The 21,926-nt window shown below is 40.5% G+C and overlaps 1 protein-coding gene and 1 long non-coding RNA gene across 5 annotated transcripts in view; one reads left to right on the top strand and one right to left on the bottom strand.

Moving 5' to 3' along the window:
• The window catches only part of LOC120408049, a 158,086-nt gene that overhangs the window by 36,046 nt on the left and 100,114 nt on the right, over positions 1-21,926 (top strand). The gene's annotated exons all lie outside the window — the stretch shown is intronic.
• Positions 1-21,926, bottom strand: part of KCNN2 (potassium calcium-activated channel subfamily N member 2) — a 238,911-nt gene that overhangs the window by 148,665 nt on the left and 68,320 nt on the right. For 2 of the 3 annotated variants that reach the window (XM_039544545.1, XM_039544553.1), the window contains exon 1: positions 9,988-10,275. The exons of the other annotated variant lie outside the window; for it this stretch is intronic. The gene's annotated coding sequence lies outside the window, so the exon portion shown is untranslated. Of the gene's footprint in view, positions 1-9,987; positions 10,276-21,926 lie in introns of those variants that run through there. 3 annotated transcript variants of the gene reach the window in all.

Below are 21,926 nucleotides of genomic sequence, written 5' to 3'. Positions count from 1 at the left end.
CCAAAAAGACAAGCACATAGAAAACATGACCCTAGATGGCTCCTACCTGAATTTATTATACAACCATTTTGATTAAGGATGAACCGTCTCTGAATAACTAGCAAACCCACAGATTTTTTGTTTGTAATAAAACGGTAACTTTTTGTTCTGTTTTTTCCTTGAGCAAATATTTATTGCATATCATGGGAAAAAATCCAGCTCTTTGCAGGCTTGACCCTGGCTGGTTTATGAAGTGCAGAGAGCCAAAGAGCTAGCACTAATCACACAGTATTTGCTGTGCACAGGTTTCAGCAATGTGAGCAATCCTCCACCCACCTCTGCTGAACTGTGCATGATTCAGGAGTAAAACAGCACGCATGATGAGTGAGAGAAATAGGGTTTAGGGGCTTAAATGCAACCCAATGAATTCAAATGAGGACCTCAGCAGCCATTTTTAGCACTTCACTTTACTCTCACCACCCTCCAGCAGTTGAATTATACTGCTGAGAATCTGGTTCCCAGTCTCTCAGCCAGCTGTATAAGGTCTAACATATTCTGGCCATAAGGTGTGTACTGGCTCACCAGCCTGGAGCTCCAACACCCCTCAGCATGCTTCATCTAATGGCTCATCACTATCCAGTGGTGGCTTATAGGGTTGCTTTCTCACAGACTTCAACTCTAGAGATGCAAGTTCAAGGCCTGTATCTCCTGAACTACTTTGTGCTTCTCTTCCATTATCTGAGAGACTTGCTTCTGGAGTACAGGATCTTGTTCCAAGCACAGATTTGTTGGTGTTTAGAACTTCTTTTAAGAATTCTAGTAATTAGAAATGCACTATTGTGATCTTTTCTTCAGCAGTTCTGCCTTGTGGTGACACAAATAAACCTTCCTCATCTAGGCATATGAAAAGCAGAGTTTTCCCTTCATCACTCAGAGAATGTACCATCACATTAATGGTACAAGATGCAGGGGTTTTAGATATAGCCTCACCAATGAGCATGCTCTGAAAGCAGCCAGTTCCCATGCACTGCATGCTGATGGAAATAACCCCTTCAGTCAAATGAATCTAAGGGATTAAAGAGATTTTTTTTCCTTATGTCTCTAATTTAGAATAATAAAAGGCTAGATTGGATAACATTTTTAGAGACCAAAATCCTGTTTATCCTTCTGCTCTCTGTACTGCTGAACAGGGAGTCAACTGACTCAGCAGCTGTGAGACAGACATTTTAAAATTGGGCCTATCCCACTGTGATCCAGGAAGAAGGTTTAGTTGAGCCATCAATTGGTGGGAGACTGAACAAAACCAATTCAGCATCCCCAGCATCTAGTCTATGCTACCCTTAAATCACCACAAAGTTATGCCCAGCACAGCTATCCTGCATAGCAAATCAGCTAATTGACATGAACTGTGTAATCCGGGTATTTGTCCCAAGCATCAACTGCTGTGAAGAGTGCCCAGCCTACTTTGCAGAAAAGATCCATGACTCTCTTGGTTGAGGAAAGCCAGAGAAGAACAACTGTGCCCACTGCTATTGAAAATTGTCGATAACTCCTTCAGAGAAGCAAGTCTGCCAACCTGCCTGATCCTCAAGAAACCAATATTAGACACAAAGTTAGCCAGCCATGCCTCATCTTCACCCCTATTTCTAGATTAAATCGTTAAAAAAGTAGTGACAACTAAGCTCCAACAGGAAATACCTTTTAAATCAGGCTTCAGACGGCCTTGGCAAGACCAAAATGATGCTCAAGAGGGAGATTACTTCAGAAACTGGGACATTATTCTCCCACTCCATTGAAGATATACTCCCCATCTCCCCCCACATCTTCATTTATCACAGGGGTGGGAAACCTAAGGATCACTAAGCCTAGAACATCAGGTAACATCAGTGGTGCAAACCACCACCAACTGCCCCTGTTTTAAATGAGAACATGGCCACACTGATCCACCCATCTGTTGTCTCCATACAGGATCACTGCAATTCAGGACTTGTCTAGGTGTGTTTTTAAATTCAGTTTGCTTAATTTAAAATCCCACTTTAAACACCCATGTAGACATAATTTAAACATATTTAGCTCAATTTTAGCAGGTCAAGTAAGAGCCTATATAGGACCCTTTGATGGCTTCCAGTTTGTTTCCATTGCCCAATCTTCAAGCCCATCCATGGGTCAAGATGCTGTTATGTTTAGAACTGGGTGAATAATGGATATTTTAGTTTATTGGCAAATTGAAGTGTTTTGTTTGACTCAATGTTTTTCATTCAACCAAAAAAAACACATTTTTGTTCTGTTTCAGTTTCAGACTGGTGACTAAAGCTGGGCAATTTTTTTCCATTAAATATTACATTTGGATAGAATTTGGCCAATAGTTTAAGCAAAAGAAAAAACATTTTGGAAATGTTGAAATGGTTCATTTTGAAAAAAATCTAAGTGAGCTATTTCAAATGGCAATTCAGTTTGGCCCAAATGAATTTTTTTTTGGCTTGTCATTTCTCCCCGGGGGGGGGTATTTTGGTTAAAAATAACCACTTTTTTCCCAATTCAGCCACTAAACCATAAAAAAAAACCCAAAAAACCCAATTAGTCACCCAGCATTGGCTGTACTGGGGCCACTGCTCTCCTTATAACTTTAAACCCAGTGGGTTAGGGCACACGCCTGGGATGCGGGTGACCAAGGTTCAATTCTCCTCTCTTCTCCCTGATCTAGAGGAGTACTTGAACTTCAGTCCCGAACGTTGCAAGAGAGCTCCCTGAGCTATGGGATCTTCTGCTGTGGGTCTCAGTCTCTCTTGTTGAATCTGTTCCCCTTTGTATACATAATAGTAACTGGAGCAGGGACTTGAGTATCCCTTATTTTAGGTGAGTGCCCTAACCACCAGGCTATACAGTCATTTTCACTGTTTCCCTGGCCCAATGACTGTTTGTTTTCACCACAAATGACTGTTGCCCCTATAAACCAGAGAAGGGGGAAAGAAAATTATACATGTATATCCTAGCCAACATCACTTTGCAGATTTAGTTTACCAAGGAATTGTTATGATGATAGGTGATTTAAAAGTTGCTAAATAGTGTGGTAAGGCACCTTCTTGGTCTCACCAGCCTCAGCTGTTTTTAGTCTTGGCAAGATGGGCTTGGGGTAAAACAGTCCCTCTTGGCTGCACAGGGGCAGTCCCACTCCTTCTCTCAGCCAGTCTTTTGGGCTTGTTTTTTCCTCCCTTATGGGAGGGACTGTCACCTTACCTACTAGCAGCTTAACTTCCCCCTTTCACCCCCCAACAGGGGAGGGTTTAAAAAGGTCTCAGGCAGCCTTGGTTGGAATCAGCTGATCCTAATTGATCTCTGGTAACCCCTTCTCAGCTGAACCTGATTGACCTGTAGTCACCCCTCCTCAGTTGATAGGGAGGAGGGCCTTTTACCCTTCTGGGACTGTTTTCTGCTCTGCCCTTGCAGCTATCTGTCCTGAGTTCATCACAATAGGTAGCAAATTGGGAGTCCATTTATTCATTACAAATCAAAAATCAAACTCTGACCATGTACTGATACACTGATCTTCACACTATTTTGCTGTGCTACAAATGTATTGCTGCAGAGAATCTGTACTAATGAGAAGATATATCATGATTCCTTGGTTATAAGTTAAACTTAATTTTTAACTTTTCACTGTGTTCAACCCAAGATTCATAAGCAAAGTAGTAACCATCTATATAATATATTAATCTAGCATGCCACCATCCCTTTCTGCATGCTTAAAATTTACCAAAAAACCAACAGCAGATTAAAAACTCAAGAACTATATAAATAGTGTACATATTTTCTGCTTTAATACTTGAAAATCAGAATTTAAATCTTCCCTGATCCTTTCCTTCCTCCCTCCCCCATCCCCCGGGTTAATTTCCTGTAACACTTAATTGTGCCTTAACTAGCTTTAGAGTAAATAGTATTTCCTCTTTGTGCGCTGTTACTTTTTGGGATGGAATTTCTCTCTCTCTGCATATTCTATTTTACCAAATCATCATTTCAGTCAATTGAATATTTTAATTTGCACACATTATACCATGATCCAGGTAACTATTAAAATGCTAATACATCTTTACATCTTATGAAGGAAATTCCATATAGAAAAGAGTCTTAATTGTAACAGCTTTGCAGCTTAAATAGGCTTCTCCCTGATCCCTTACTAGAGTATTGTAAAGGCTGATTCCACTAAATATTGAGTCATATGAATACCTGAAAGAAAGAAAATTAGCATGTTAATTACCTGCATAATCTTAATATGTCACCATCAGAATGAGAATTTTTTCTTTCCCACTACTCTAATAAGATATTGGAAAGGCCCTTCATTTTCAGTTTTTATTTTATTTAAAATTTCCCAGGAATTGATCAGTTTAAGTTAAAATGGGTAAAAAAAAGCCATTATGTGAAAACATGAACTTCATTGTTTGTGTAAATATCAGGGGTAGTATTAGTGTGGGGATGGGAGGACAGAAAAAAAGCAACAAAAAGAAAAGTAAGATTATTGGACATAACAGTTGAATGTTGTTTGTTTCATGAACTGTACATTAACAGTATGTACACATATGCACACGTGCGCACATCTTCCACTACGTTGTCTTACTGTAACAGTCAGCCTAATGCTCACACTTGGACTAATTTATTATTAAAATAAACACATCCAGCTAATGTAATCAATTAAATATTCTTAACATAATCAGTATGTTCATGTACCTGTGTGGTCCAAAATTGAGGTGAAAGTCAGTAAAAACTGACTAATAGCTTTTGTAAAACCCAGGAATTTGAGAAAAATAAGTAAAAACAGAAAATGTAAATAGTGGTAAAATATTTACACAACACAATGTCATTTTGCCTTGTGGTCTAGTGATGACAATCAAAGTACTGCATACTGCAGATACCTAAGGTAAGGGGACAAGTAGAGAAGTGGAACAAAAACTAAATTATGCATGGAAGCAAAAAAATCAGAGAAAAGTAGAAGGCAGAGATGACAAAGGGTGAGTCAACACTGTCTTCAATTTTATTGGCTTTTTGTGTTTAAATCAGGAATTTTTTTTCACTGATGCATTATAGACAGCACCTACGGGGCATTTTAAGTATAAGATACAGGAAATAAATTCCTTCATTTCTAAATTGGGCTGTATTCTCAGATGGCATAAATTGGAAAAGCTCCACTGATTTACACCGTCTGAGGATATGGCCCATAATATTGTAATTTATTATGTACGTTGCATTTAGTGACAGCCTGTGTTTCAGTAGCATTGGTCAGAAACAAGAACTTGGATCAAAAGTAGATTTTGAAATGCCAGAATTTCCTGCAGGATGGAAACCTCCCCCCCCCCAAATTAAAATTGGAACTATCAAAACATTCTTCTTCAATAATGTCAATGTTATAATTTATATATTATAGAATAATACAAAAATAGTTTAATATAAGTAAACACTTGTAACCTTAAAGTCTAAACAAAAACATTTACTTTATCAAAACAAAATGTTTCAATATTGAAACATTGAAACATTTCATTTAGACTCCCCCCTCCTCCCCATCAAATTTCATCAAAAGTCACATTCCTGTGTTATGTTTGTTTTGATCATTGTATTTTCCAATGGAAAATTATTCCTTGACATTTTTTGATCTGCTCTAGTTCTCAGCTTTATCATAAACTTTACTTATGTGAAATGAAAGAAAGATGGTCCCCAGTAATAAATATAACAGTGCTATATAGTAATAAATTTAATAGACTATTGGAAAATTAAGGTTGCCAGGATGTGTGTAGTAATCAGTTCTCAAAAGTGCTTTTTTTTTTGGGGGGGGGGGGAGGAACCAGGAGGTTACTTTGCTTTTCCATTTTATGGGCTCCTAAATCATAACCCAGCAAGCTACAGGAATGTATGGTAACACACTTTTATATGTGTACCCATGACACGCACCCTGGACTAATGAAGAAAGACCTATGTAGGCTAGGTAATTCAGCCTAGCACTGCTATGTAAACCATGCTGCACTAACCAGAATCTCATCACTTGACTTCTCACATGAAGAGGACACAACATCAAGAGTGTCAGTTTTATGGAGAATTAAAATAATACAATCTGCACAGGAAAGAACCACTCCATCACCCAAATTTTGCATGAATGTGAAGAAAAGAGCCATGAAAAATAAGGCAGAAGGTACAGTTGTATTGAACTGATTATTAAGTAGAAGTCTTAACAGGAGATTTTTGTCTGGAACATGTTAATTGATAAAAGCACTGCAGGGAATGGCAGCATGTCTCTTTGTGCACAAAACTCCTGTTTGTCCATATTAATCCACAATCAGCCTGGGTATTTACTAATATTATTCCTAAAGAGCTATAACCACAAATAGAAACTGACTGGCATATAATTTCAACAGCTAAATTACCATTTTAAACAATCAATGTTTAACCTCAGTTACCACACTTAATATTTAATATGTTGGTCACTGTGGGCAAATTACATTTTAATGGCAACCACTGTATACTGACCTTCATCCATGGCAGCACTATCCAAAGGTGAAATGTGCAAATGTTTAATCAAAGACAGTGTCTAGAAGAGAAGCTGGTTCACAATGATGGGGAAAGACAGCCAACTACTGTCACACAACTGGGGGAATAAATTAACAGGCTGCCCGCAAGGCAGGAACGAACAAACTGAGCCCGTGGTGGAAGATGGGAACTTTTAACTGACAAGAAAATATTAATTTTAGAGTTAAATAAGCAGAATATGCATGCATATGAAAACAGCTAACTACTACAAATTGTTTACTTGATGTTATGGCTGTGACACTGCCAACCAGTGCCAGGTATTTCCAAGTTATGCTGACATGCTGTCCTTAACACACCATTGTGAAAAAAACAAGTAAATGAGAAATTAAGGATCAAGGCTTTAATATGGAATGTCCTGGCTTTTGAGAGTTTTTGTCATAGTCATAACATCCTCTGATCAGGAGTTTAAAGTCCTCATTTGTTTTGGACATTTTAGCTTTGGGACATTGTTTGTGCTAAGTGTGTAGAAGGTTCTAAAATATCAATTCTTTACTCAGGAGATTCAAGTGATCCATTAGATCTGTCAAGTAAACAGGCAATTTAAAAATATTTACAAAGAGTAAGTTATATAACCACCCTATCAGTTATAATTACCTAAAAATACGTATTGTATAAGTGCATATTGGTGAAACACATTGATTTTCTCTTGATTGTGACCTGAAACCATAAATCAGCCTACATTTGCTTGAAACTCAGCCTGATTTGGGTCACAGTTTGGCCAAAGCTGACAGAAATTATTGTGGACATTGGCTGAGATTTAAGTTGGTTGTAAGCTTAATTACAAATGTTTTGTGGCATTGGGAGGTTGATTGATTGATTGTCGGGTGGGGATGGTATGAGCAGGAGGATAATAAAGGATGATTCAGATGCCACAAGTGGTGCACACTTTTATCCATGATACCAATAGCACATTGTAACTGCAAGGTGTGATGTGGGCTACCTTTGTCATTGCTCTCCTCTTCCCTCCTGCTTGTCACACACATTGCAGCTGGTTAGATTGAAAGCTCTTTGGCATGGCAGGGACCCTGTCTGTCTTCATATGTGTGTTTGTACAGCACCCAGCACAAAGAGGCTTCAATCCTGACTGGGGTGTCTGAGTCCCACAGCATTACAATAATGAATAATAGTGAGGATGGTGTTTCATGTGGCTTCTGTAAGTTGCCAGATCTGAGAGTTAACAAGCAGTTATTGTTACTATGGAAACCGATTTATTTCTTGGTTAGCTCAACATGTCTGTCTCATTCTGTACTTGCATGAGAGCTGTTCTGTGATTTTAATTCCACTACTCTGAGAATCACAAGGAGTGAATTATTCAGCTTGTTTGCAATAGACCCTTGCAGTGAATAGCATGCTTGTCTATCGTAACATACTATATTCATTCAGGTTAAAATATTTTCTGACCTAAATGAATATATTTTTTATTCAAACAACATTTTTTCCTTTTCCATTCCCCTTCTTTAGTTGAGCAAAAAATAATTGTACCCCATGTGTCCCGCAAACTCAAGCATGTGGCAACTCCCCCTTTTGGCTGTGTGGTTAGGAATTATTGTCATTATTTAAGAGATAATTGTACTCAGCACCATGTCACACAGGTAAAAACAGTCACTGCCCAGAGGAGCTTATGATGAACTACTTGACAGACACAGTAAGTTGGCACACACTAGAAGACCCAGAAAAGGTGTTAATTCAGAACACTGCTATTTTTATTTCTTTCTTGACTGGCTAGAGCCAACCGCCTAATGGAATAAATGAGCCAGTGTTTCTGAACCTTGCCAAGTTGGCAATCCCGCATTTGAACTCCAAAATTTTGGTGCTCCTCTTCTATTTACTATAAAAGTAAGAGTAAAAACATATCAATGATAAGCCTATGTAAAACTACCACTACCTTTGACCTCACAAATGTTGAAGGTTTTAGCTACCCTGAAGTTATGCTGGTAATTTTATTTTCTTCAATTTAGAATTGTAACAACATTAAACGTCGTGCAACTGGTGCTTAATTTGTGCCAGGGCTTGCCAGGGCTGAGCTCTGGCACCTCTAGACTTGGCAGTTGATAAACCCAGCACCTCTGGACTTTCCCCCTGTTATGAAAATAAAAAAATTGTTTGATACGCAGTTCTTCTTTCAGTACAAATTAATCCCTGCTTGAAGCACCCTTACCTTCAATAGGCTTTTATGACCTCCCTAGAGGTCATGGTCTACCACCTGAGAAACATCGCAGTAAAGAATTTGAATGAAAAGGTGGGAGTGGGAGGTCATTCTATTAGAGGAAACCTGTATTAATTGTAACAGTACAAACTCTCTGAAGAAACTAATAAATTCTTGTTACAAGAAAGCATGAAAGTCTCTTTTATGACTCACGGTAAGAGAAAATACATATGAATACAGGGCTGATGGCATAACACCAGACCATACAAACAGTACACTTGCTAGCAGCTGGAAAACTAGGGATAAAATGATCCCTTGGGACCTAATTCAACAGCTATAATAGCAAGGAAACCTATACAAAGCAGCCAAAGCTCCCAAATACTAGCTTGTGTTGCCAAAGCAGAAAGATTTTTGTTTAAATGGTCCTTGATGGTTATCAGATTCAATTTCTAGTATAATCCCATTTAAATTAAGTACAATTTCACAAAATGTAGTTAGTTAATTTCCTAGGCTGTGGATCCACTGCCATGTCTTGATGGTGTGTAACTGAGTGCACCTCAATTTACAAAGTTTCCACTGCTAATCTGGCTGTTTCAAGTAGCACAAAAACAAATGTCTGTAGCTGGTAATTTTTCTGATAACATTGTTAAAGAAAAAGGAAGAGCACAGAGTTCTCTCAAGGAGATATACATTAGTCCCTTAGTATTTTAGTGATTAAGATCTTTCTTAACAAATAAAACACTACTTGTTTCAGTTGATTGAAGTTTCCTGTAGGAGAAAAGAATGATTGAAACATCAATGAGATCTTTGTGAATCATATGACTAAAAAAAGGGTGGTATACTTTTATTTCTAATTTACTGATTTTTTTCCCCTCATTTAACTTAATATTTGTAAAGTGATGTTTACCCATCATTAAAGGCAAAGCCATTTTAAGACTTTAAATCAGTATGCATTCCATTATGATAATAGAATGGCACTATTGCCAATTCCTCTAATGTGCATGGTTGAAGTTTCATCCAGGAAATTTATCTGGCAGGAGGTTCACAGTATGTAGGGGACTGATTATGTCAAATAAGAACACAATACAGTGCATTTTGACAGATCAGTAACAGGCCCTTAAATATCCTTTTAATATTATTGGGACAGATGTGATGAAGATGACAACTTTATTGAAGATAAATATCTGACATGAGATTAGAAAGTGTGATCTTATATTGCCAGTTGCATTATACCCAAATCAAAAACCCATAACAAACTTCAGCAGGGAACTTATTTACACATTCATTGTCACCTTGTTATAGCTATCGCTCTTCAAATATCCTTTTCACATATGAAGGGTTGGAGTCAGTTTTCTCTTGGGGCTCAGTCCAACTCCTATTAAAAATGGTAGGAGTTAGATCAGTCCACTTGCATGATGGGAGAGTCCCAGATGAGAGTCAGATATTGGAACTTACTGGACATAGGCCCACTTGGTTGAGGTCATTGATTCTATTCAGTGACATCCACAAATGTGTTCAAGGAGTAAAGTTCACAAATGTGGTAGCTTTAGGAATTGTGTCTTCAGAGAGCTGCTGGCTCGTAGAAGGTTTTCAAACCCAACTGCTTTTTCTGGAGTTCTGAAAGCAGAGCTATGCTTGTGAATTCCAAGCCTGGCTGCTGCTTTGGAAATCAGAATTCTTGTTCAAAAGTGTAAATGCTTTTTTGATAGAAAAGCCTAGGAATACCGTGTTCTATGTCTGCATCCATTTCAGTAACTCACAATTGGAGTCTGTTCCTTTCCAGCTGCTCAAACCATGACAATAGTAATTATCCTCCTTCAGACTACGTCTGCCATGATGCTTACAAAACACTCAACAATGGCTAAGCAGCTGGCATGCTACGACCACTGCTTATTTTAATGATGAGTATCTGCTCTCTGTTGCCTATGCTCCCCCTCTGTTTGTTGCATCCTACTGTTGTCTCATTACTGTAAGCTCTTTGGGGCAAGGACTGTCTTTTTGTTGTGGGTCCACAGTGCCTAGCCAAGAGGGTCACAACCTCTGATGCAAGCCGCTATGGTATAGCTACAGCTGGAAAGGTGGATGGAAACTAATCTACACACTAACCTAAATGAAACATTAAATGGTATGGTCTGTTGTAGCTTGTAAAGAACCCACTCTCTTTGCTCACTTGATTCATTTGAGGAGTTACTTTATTTCTCTTGTCATTTTTATTATGGTCCAATTAAAGTCACTGTAATTAAAGCACATTTGGTTTAATAGATTTCAGAAGCAAGATCAATCTGCATAAAAAAATGGCATGGAGGGGCTCTGATATGGCCCACTCCAACCTTTTGTGGCTGAGGTTTAGAAGCCATGATTTAGCATTTGAAAGGCTCTAGGGGAAAAGTTGAAAAAAATTCTGGAGTTGTTTACAGTGCAACAGGGAAGTTTGTGTGTGCACGCGCATGTCTGCACGTGCTTTACAGTAGTGCATTGCCTGCATTACTTTATTTACAACATATAAATCAATTAACTAATCCTAGTTACTCCCTGCTTTGTGTGGCAACTATTAATTGCTCTAAACACAGACTCAAGTGGGTGGAGGAACTGCCCCATAGACTTTACAGTTGGATACTCAAAACTGAGACCACAAAAATCATTTGCCATTTAGAATATTTTGGCCTAAGTCAGTGGTTCTCCACCAGGGATACGCATACCCTTGTGGGTATGCAGAGACCTTCCAGGGGGTACATCAACTCATCTAGATATTTGCCTAATTATACAACAAGCTACATAAAAAGCATTAGCTAAGTCAGTACAAACTAAAATTTCATATAGACAATGACTTGTTTATGCTTTTCTATATATTATACACTGAAATATAAGTACAATATTCATATTCCAATTGATTTATTGTATAATTAGAGAATAATAAATGAGAAAAGAAGCCATTTTTCAGTAACAGTTTGCTGTGACACTTTTGTATTGATGTCTGATTTTGTAAGCAAGTAGTTTTTAAGCGAGATGAAACTTAGGGTACACAAGACAAATTAGACTCTTGAAAGGGGTACAGAAGTCTGGAAAGGTTGAGAGCCACTGGCCGAAGTGACCTACCAACAGTGAGTGAGGGACAAAGCCTAGAACAGAACCCTTGAATTCTGGTTTCCATCTGAAAAAAAACAAGTTTGTCTCTCCCTGTTTCTCTCTCTTCCTTTGTAGATCATTCCTGAGAATGTTGACTTCAGTTTTGTTCTGTTTTTCTTCAGCTATATATAATATATATTAATCCTTTCATTCCTTTTGGAATCAGCATATTAATGAAGCAACAGCAACCCCTTTTTGATTCAGTATAACCTAACTCATTTGACAAAATGGGTTCATTTTAAAAGCATTTACAGAGGAGCAATATTTTCTTCTAATCCCACTATATACAGCACTCACTGCCTTCTGTACAATTTATATGTAAGGCAACATCATGATGAATCAGATTGATTCTTCTGTGTAAAATACCATTACATTTATATGCCCTAATAAAACAAAAAATTGCATTTATGAGTTTTCAAAATATATACTCTCCCTAAATTGCTGGATGAAATGAGCTGAATAGCTGAGAGAACTGCTCTCTGTTGGTCTAGTTTTTTTCTGTTGCATAACTGTTCCTGAGACAGATTATATAGTACCTGAGATCCCTAGCAGTGGAGTCACATCAGCACATCCAACCTGGCAGTATGCTGTTATCCTGTCCCTTACAATAAGTCACTGTCATTCTAAGAGCAAAACGTGCCAAAAATTGAAGGTGGACTATGGCCTTTGCTTCACTGCTAAAAAAGGTGCATGCTTTAACCTCGGGGTAACTAACACTCATGAGCTTTAGTTTTACCTTGAGACAAACTTGCTAAGGTCAGCCCCTGAAGGAGTTTTAAGGCTGTTTATGCACAATAAACTTGAAGTGCCTGATTTTACCTCAGGATAGCTGATGCATATTGGTTACCCCAAGGTAAAAGTGCAGTGTTTAGCAGTGAAGACAAGTTCTTGTTTGCCAAATATCTCACTCCATGGTGAAAGCTATAATAGGTTAGACAGTTAGGACAAGTAAATGACACTCAGTAGTATAAATATAGTTAGAAGAGGCAAAAGCTACGGTATTATTAACAGAAGGCATATTGACTAAAGCAAAAGCAGCTTTATGGGAGGGGGGTTATATCTGAGTTTCTCCTTAAATAAGAACAGCAGTGATTTTTAATCCCATCAAGCACTAAGAGGCTGCCCTTGTGCATGTCTTTGCACAACAATATGGCTAAATCGTAAGTATACAGTAGTGTGCTGTAGGGTGAGGGAGATGCTATACCTTGAGGGCAGAGGCAGACTTTAAGGGAAGTGTACTCAGCAGCAGCACTTACTGCATCTTTTTTGGAAAGGTGTAATATATGCTTTCCCAAGCACCAGAATCCAGGGACACATACAGAAATGGCTTCCGGCACACACCCCATCCCAGCTTGTGCCTAGCACTGAACAAATCCAATCTCCCTCCTAGAGCTCAGAGCACTATGGCAGGTTTAATGAGAAAGAGCAAGCCCTTTTCCCTCTAGCAGAGTCAGAAGGTCACAGGCTACAGACTGAGAAAGTGATTGCATGGTACAGCAGAGGTTTTGGGGGTCAGGTTCTGATCTATGGTGCACCATTTAAGGCAGGAGTAGTTCCACTGACAAGAGTGACCTGCTGTAGAATCTGTAAGTGAAATCAGAACCAGGCAGTCAGCCTGGCAGAAGTGTCCAGGAAGGCTGGGAACTAGTGACCTAGGCCTAGATCTAGGAAGGGACTTAGGCACTGCAATACTGAGAGTGTCTCAGCACCTAAACTTTTAGGCACCTAGAAAATCATAGGAACAATCCTCCGATCCACAAAGCCTGAGTTATGTGCCTAGGCTCCCTATACAATGAATGGGGAGAAATAGGTGTCTTAGAATGTGATCCACAAAACCCAGCACTCTAGGATGGGAGCCACCTAAACTAATCAATGGGAGATGCTGATGACAGGGATGTGTGCTAAGCCCTGCCCCTCCCATGGAGATAGGGGCCTACCTGGGGGCTGTAGGGAAGTGCCTATGCCTCCTGAATGGTCCATGAATGGGAACCAGCTGCCTAGGGTCAGGTTTAGGCTCTTATGGGAATGAGTTAGGTGCCCATCATGCGCCACACAAAAATGGCCAGAGGAGGAGAAGGTGGAGCCCCTCCTATAACTTTGGTTAGGATGTAGGAGACTCTGGTTCAGTCCCCCCTGTCTACCAGAGGCACAGAAGGGAGAGCCCTGTTCAAATCTTATCTCAGGAGAGTGCTGTAACCACTGAGCTATGGGATATTCTGATAATCTTCTGCTGAAGAATTCATCCACAGTGGAATAGTCATTAGCCGGAGAAGGATATGGGGAGAGAGACTCTAGTCCAGTGGTTCGGGTACCCAACTGAGAGGTGGTAGATGCTGGGAGCAGACCCTCTGCTCCAATCACACTCATTATTTATCTAGAGTGCAACAGCTTCCAATGGAGAGTTTGAGGGAGGTCCCCCTCCACCCATCAGAATATCCCATAGCTCAGGTGAGAGTTCTAAGGTGGGTGGGTGGTGCCAGTTTTTAAATGAGGTCTGCTCCACTAGATGTGCTCACTCTCACTCCCCTGAGCCTGCCCAGCAGTGCTAGCTGCCTTCTGCCTTCAGGGTAGCTAGTTCTCCTCAAGCTCTGGGGAGTGACTGAGCTGCTCTCCCCTGCAGCTCTTCTTCAGAGCAGGTCCAAATGCAATTTAGACTAATTCCTATCTTCCCCTGTTGTGAATTGTTTTGGGGCATAGGTAGGAAATAGGCACCAGGACACCCAGAGGGAAGAGAGCTGCGTACGTGCCCAGAGATGGAAATGCAGGTGCCAAATGAATTTAGGTGCCTACTCCCACTGAACCCAGTTTTGTGGATCACAGTAGAGCCAAAACTGGAAGGTAGGCACTTATGTAATTTTGTGGTTATGATGTAATACATTGCAACAAGACATGCAATTGCTTCCAGAGTTTTGAATAGAAATGAAAAGAAAATACTTTTAAAAAAGAGATGAATCTGTGATCATTAACAAGTCTACTAAATACAACTTGGTCCTTCATGGTTCTTTCATTTGCTAGTGCTTTAATAAAGGTGGTGCTAGGTCATCTTATCTTTTAGCATTAAGATAGCTTTTAAGTTAGTTGTTTGGAAGATGGGGGGGGGGGTGAGGAGCAGCTGTAAGATGAACACAGACCCTTTGAAATGGAAATTGCCTAATAAAAATTTATCCATGATAACAGAGGATTTGAAGAAAGTGAGAATACATCAAGGAAATGCTTTTTGAAATGCTGATGCATATGGGCATCCTCTGAAATAGATTTTCATTACTACAGCATGTCAACACATCTTGTGTTAACTTAGCCTACTTTCCTATGCTATTATATGTGTATTAAAATAATTAATTTCATGGTGTGTGAGACAGGGTTTGACTCACCGCTGTGGCACCTCCTGCTGGCAGTCCTGGGAATTAGCTTAGTTCACCAGTGCACCCCACCCACATCTCACCACCATCACATCTACTCCAGGAAGTGTGTTGTCCCAAAGAAAACAGCATCCTCTTCAGGACACAACCCTCCAGCTGTGTCACACTCAGTTCTCCCCCCTTTTGTGGGAGGAGAACAGCAGTCCACTATCTAGCCACTTCCTCAGTGGTGATTGGCAGGGGGTCCCAGCCCATGGACCCTGTAGATGGCAGCCATGTACTGCAGCCCCTCCAACCCCTCAGTCTACTTCCTGGGCCACTTCCCTGCAGCCCCAGAACCTTTTCTGCCCTTGTCTAAGGGCCTCAGCATGGCAGTCATCAGCTGGGAGCTCACTCTCACTCCCCTGAGCCTGCCCAGCAGTGCTAGCTACCCATCTACCTTCAGGATAGCTAGTTCACCTCAAACTCTAAGGAATTACTGAGATGCTCTTCCCTGTGGCTCTTCTTATATGGACCTGCCTGGCCCTGATTGGCTGCTCCTCGTAGCCCTCTCCAATTGACTGTCTCCTGCGCAGCCTCCCTAGGGTCCTCTCTAATTGGTTGCCTGTTGTACAACCTCCCTAGTGTTCCATTAACCCTTTAAGGGCTGGTGTGGGGCTGATGCCCCATCACAGTGTGAATCAACAATCTACATGAATCCCTTTTAGGATTAGTAAACTATCCTTTTGCTGACACAGCAGATGTCCTATACAGTCAACAAGGGGGGGCTCTTGCTTCCAGTTGTATCTGAATATTATAAATTATAAGCAGCAATATATGTGATTGCCAAAGTGCCTATAAACTTTCTCAAGGATCAGATTATTCTTGGATTTCAAGGTTTCAAATGCTTATGAATCAATCACTTACTGCACATTTCAGATCAGGGAGGGGCATTTAGTGGAATTTTCCCCCTCTAAATAATTGCTTTCACTTCATGCCACTATCAGGCATTGATTTTCAGATCACCGCAATGTTTTTCTTCTTTGTATAATAGGTTACAATGGGCTTCATTTCTATTCAGAACAAGTGTCTGCCAACCATAATTAACAAAAAATGACAAGTTAGCAAGAGGAATGCATTGGTCTTAGACAGTTAAATAAGCCAAGCATGTTTGAGGTTTTTACCCCACATACTTCTCACCATTTCTCTATCAGATGGCAGATATTTCTTGGGGATTATTCTCTAAATTTTGTCTAAATGGGGGTAATTTGCACTGATGTAACTACATGACTAGTTGCACAAATGCAGAACTCCTGATACAGACACACTGCACTGGTACAAAATGGAGCTTGTGCTGGTGGAACTTATACCTCATCCCAATATGTTTTGCTTACACTGTAGAAATGCAATAAAAAGGGGGTTTCTTGCAGAGAAAAATGGTCCAGTGGTTAGGGCACTAACTTGATACTTAGGAGATCAAGGTTCGCTTCCCTGCTCTTCCTCAGATTCCTGTGTGACCCTGGGCAATTCACTTAGTCTCATTTTACAGATGGGAAACTGAGGCACGGAGAAGCTAAAAGTACTTCCCTACCTCACAGTGGTCCTAATGCATTAAAAGATTGTGAAGTGTTCCATTACCATGGTAATGTGGGTTAAAGCAGTACTTAGGATGGAGGAATAGCGAATAGTTAATGTATGGATCACATGAGTAAGAGCTGAGGCTTGAGAGTGTGTGGGACAACCTCCACTTGCTAAAAATCTTTCATGATTTCCATGAACTAGAAGGGTGCTTCAAAACCTACGGACTGTTTGCCCAGTGCTGAGCATAAAGGGGCCTGACCTCTAGCTGCTACTGTAATAAAAATAAGTCAACGGAAAGACTTCTTAGAGTTGGTCATAAAACAGAATGTCCATTTCCAAATTTGTTTTTGCTCCAAGTTGGAGAAGCTGAAATTATAGGCACAACAGGAATCGCAGATTTAAAAAACAAAATGTTTAGTTTTGAGAAGGTCAAAATATTTCAGTAATGTCAAAATATAAAAATAATATTTATAACCATTTAAATGAATATACTATAAAGGAAAAATGGAATTGATAAAGTTGAAATGAAATATTTTGTCATTATCAAAATGGAACGAGAGAGACAAAAGAATTCATTTAGCCTTTTTCCTGGACATGGACATGTTGCTCTCCATGCACAGGAAATACTCCACAGACAGTTTCAATAACTGTGCAAGTTTGCTCATGCAGGCAGCCAGACTCTCTGCCCATCTGGATCCAGGCTCTTGGCCCTGCTTCAGCTCCTTCAGGCTACTGACAAGCCAACTCAACCAGTCTCCTGAGTGGGATGGGGGCCTGAGAGTACCGCTGTCCTGCAGCAATTGCCAGCTGTTAGCACAGCCATTGGAATCCATAGGCACTTTGGCACAAAACTTAGAGCAGCTCCAAAACTGAAACCCACAGAGTCCCAGATTTGAAGTGATAAAGCCACATTCTTTCCATTCTTATCTGGTCTTGTATTAGACACAGCTCAGCTAGATCAGAGAATGTGGTCCCTGGTGTTTATTCACATATTTAGACTTACTTTTGTAATGCCTAGGTCTATGTGCTTATTACAGCAAAACTCACCAGTATCCCCAGTCACAGGCACACTAGGACTTTCAAGCCACAATCCCACCTCTAAATCAAAAGTCTATGTTAAAGAAATGTGGCTGGTATGTGGGGGTGTTTGATTTGCAGCATCCCTAGAAGACTAACAAATCCAAGTTCCCGCAAGCATATTGCTATAGCAAATTCCAGAATGAAAGGATAGCAGCCCCCTCCTTTAGAAATAGAGGGGGGTCCCACTTGAGAAACATTGTCAATTACAAGTGCAACAAATTGCCCAAGAGAGAGGCAGTCTCACTGATAATAATCTGGCAAAATGGCTACCCTGACATCATTTCACAATCTAGCTCTACAGTTACATAATTTCTTTAGGCAATGTAAAATATAAGGCCAGACCCTTAGCTGTTGTAACTGAGTGTAGATCCTGTGTGATCTTAGTGATTTACACCAGTTGTTGTTCTGGACCTCTATGTGTGGGAAATGACCAAAAAAAAGTTTGTGTAGTAAATACACTAAACAACAACAAGAAAATATAGTTTAAATGCTTTATACCCTGGAATACAAATGCTACTGGAATGCAGATAATACAGTACAAGTAATTCATAATAAAACTAAACATGGATCACTTCTGAAAACAGTTTAAAAGACTGTGCAGGATATGTAGTCTGATCTCAAACAAAGCATTTTAAGAAAAATCTCAGATCTGACAAAAATTGTTTGCGTCCTGCACCACTGAAGTTGTAACAATATAAAACCTCTGATCTTGAATCAGTGATTTTTGGCTTATTTTGTTTTGTTCAGTTGAATTATATCTTTTGATTTTTAAAAAGAGTTTAATTCAGAATTGATTTTGACTAACACTGTCATTTTTTACATCCAGACATTTAGATCCCATCACATGACAAAATGCAAGGCCATTTCATGACAGTATTAAAGTGCTCCCTTTTTACCAATTCCTTCCTAGTGAAAAAGCAACCTGCTTTTCAGATTGAAAAGTAATGACACACTAGTGTAGCTTTGTAGCATTTCAAAGGGGAATGTTCCCACGTAACATCAGCACACTGTCACTAAGTTAATGTAGAATCAAGTCTCTAATTACCACAATAGTCCTAAACAGTAAAAAGCAGGAGCAGAAGAGGAAAGAGGGAGGCCATGCTGGAAGCTAAGGCACTGCTGCAGTCTGCCTCCAAGAGAACATCTCACATTAATAACTAGGACTGTGCAGAGGATGTAAATTTTGTTTTGTGAAAGATTTAAAGATTTCAAAAATTTGACTTCATTCAAAATTGGATGTGGGATTACATCCCAAAAATGTAAAAATTCTCCACAAAGCAAAATTCTGAAACAACTGCTTTGTTTTGATTTCCACTTTTAAAAATTTGTATTATATTATAACATAATAAAATAAAAATTGGAAACAAAAAAAGTCAGCATGAAAACCATTTAAAAAAAACATCAAAACAGGACATGTCGAGAGTGTCAGAACTTTTTCCCCAGTTTTCTTCTGAAACAAAATTCCAAAGACTTCAGCTCCATTTCACAAAGCATTTGGTTATTGAGAGAACTACATATTCTAGCACAGGGGTAGGCAACCTATGGCACGGGTGCTGAAGGCGGCACGCGAGCTGATTTTCAGTGGCACTCACACTGCCCGGGTCCTTGGCCACAGGTCTGGAGGGCTCTGCATTTTAACTTAATTTTAAATGAAGCTTCTTAAACATTTTAAAAACCTTATTTACTTTACATACAACAATAGTTTAGTTATATATTATAGACTTATATAAAGAGACCTTCTAAAAACATTAAAATGTATTACCAGCACGCGAAACCTTAAATTAGAGTGAATAAATGAAGACTCGGCACACCACTTCTGAAAGGTTGCCGACCCCTGTTCTAGCAGAATGTGTTTCCATCGAAGTTTCTCCTACTAGCTCCATGAATAATGCTTTCCTGTATTACCAATAGTTATATTGTACTTTACATTTTCAAAGCACTGAACAGTCATGAACTAATAAATCCTTACCGCCCTATAAAGAACATAAGGAACACACATGGGAATTTGCCATTTTATAATTTAATTTTAAAAGACAAAGGGCTCCGTTATGGCTTTGCCATAAGCCTAGAGTAAAGGACAGCACCATAATATGCAGACCAAGGACTTGAATGTAACTCATGGAGTCTCCATCTGGTCACTGGTTCGCTTCTTGCTACAGGTAGGAGGCAGTCTACAGCAGCCTTCTATGTTGGCGGGAACATGGGATGGGGGGCAAAGCCAAGGCTCCACTTATTCCTCCCCCCTGATCATGTGGGATGAAATATAGTAGCCTTAAAGAGCTGTTCTCCCCTGTCCTCATATTGCCATCAGCAATATGAATTCATGCGCGAGTCGCCAGAGTCATGGTTGTGCCCAAAGTATATTCAGTTACACTGCATAGAGAGTCATTCTTTAACATTGAAAATAGAGTGCACTGATTCATTTTGAGTAGGCACTTGTGTACTGCCCTCCTTGGTCACCTGTCCAAAGCTTGAAAATGGCCTAAAGATATACTTTTTTTTTCTAAATTGAAGAATAAATGTTAGTTCTGTATTTACATGTTCTCTCAACTGCTGCTTATGTGTTTCCCTTTGAAATATTTCCCCCCAGAATAACAGAGATGTGCCTGAGCTGTACAAGTTGGATCTGGATCCAGGTTTTAAACACCACAGGGTTTGTGGATGTCTAGATCAGGGGTCTCAAACATGCGGCCCGCGGGCCGCATGCGGCCCGCAGAGCTCTTCCCTGCGGCCCGCGGAGCTCCCCAGGGCCGCCCGGGGGCAAAGGGGCAATTGCCCCAGGCCCCGGCCCGCAGGCCCCAAGAGAAAGCAGAGGCTCCCGCCTCCGCCTCCTGGAGCCTCGGCGCATAGAGCGCGAGTCTCCGTCAGCGCCTGAGCCGCGCCGATCCGAGCCGCGTGGGGAGGGGGCGGGGCTGGGAGCTCTGGGCTGAGCGCTGCGCTCGGCGTGGAGCTCACAGCCTCGCCCCCTCACCACGCGGCTCTGAGCGGGACGAAGCTCAGGCCTCGCCGGAGACGCGCTCGGGCCGCCAAGCCACCAAACAGCTGTTGGTGGCGCTTAGCACTTTCCAGGAGGGAGGGGGGAAGAGCGGGGAGCCGCGCGCTTAGGGGAGGAGGTGGAGAAGAGACAGGGCAGGGGTGGGGCCGCATGGAAGGGGTGGATTGGGGGTGGGGCCAGGGGCAGCAAGGGGGCGTGTCAGTGATGCGGCCCTCGGGCCAATGCACTAGTCCTCATGCGGCCCTCGGGGTCATTTGAGTTTGAGACCCCTGGTCTAGATCCAAGATTTTGGTTTGCTACAGGGATGGGGGGTCAGTTACAAATTTTGTATCCAGTTCTGGGTTCAAGTGCATTGGTCTTTGGATTTGGGAACTTGGTTCTCAGCTTAATAAAAGTATCTTTTGGTAGAGATGTTAAAAATGTATAATTGGTTAAAAGGATAAAGCAGATCTGAAGAAACCATTGACTTCAACAGGCTTTTGGTTCTGGCCCTAGAGCTTGACTAAAAGGTTGAACATGGGAATAGAGAAGTAAACTCTCTTCAGCCTCTCTCTCTTCTGTGGTCTTAACTCGCTCCTCCATATTTTCAATGTATTATTTCCAGGCCTTCCTACTTCACTTTTGGGTCACCTGTTTCCCTCTGTATAAACTGGTAATACTGGAAATAATAAGGCCAACTTTAACAAGAGAAACCCTAGTTAGAAAAGGACAGCTCATTAATGAAATTCACAACAAAGGCTGGCCTACAACATGCACAATGGAATGATTCAAGAATGTACCCAAGGTGGATTCCCTGCAGCTTCCACTGAACTTCGATTTCCTTTTATGCTGCATTTTGACACACCCTTCCTAGTCTTTCACAGCATTTTTGTTGTAGTTCCTTTGTTAATTAGGTTGGTTTTTTTAAGTACACATATTACTTTTAATGTATTCCGTTCACCAGATTGTGATGCAAGAGAGTAACTGAGCTGGTCAGAAAATGTGGGGGAAAGTCAGAATTTTTCAAGAATTTTCATTTCTGGTTTTTGGTCAAAATTTCGATTCAACCCTTACCCCTCATGGATAGTGAGCAAGGAGACTTGAGGTCCACTACTGTTGAGAATTAACTCTT

This window comes from Mauremys reevesii, linkage group 6 (assembly GCF_016161935.1).
Source record: "Mauremys reevesii isolate NIE-2019 linkage group 6, ASM1616193v1, whole genome shotgun sequence".
NCBI lineage: Eukaryota > Metazoa > Chordata > Testudines > Geoemydidae > Mauremys > Mauremys reevesii.
Note: the sequence above shows the minus strand (reverse complement) of the source record. Positions and strands in the feature narration are given on the sequence as shown.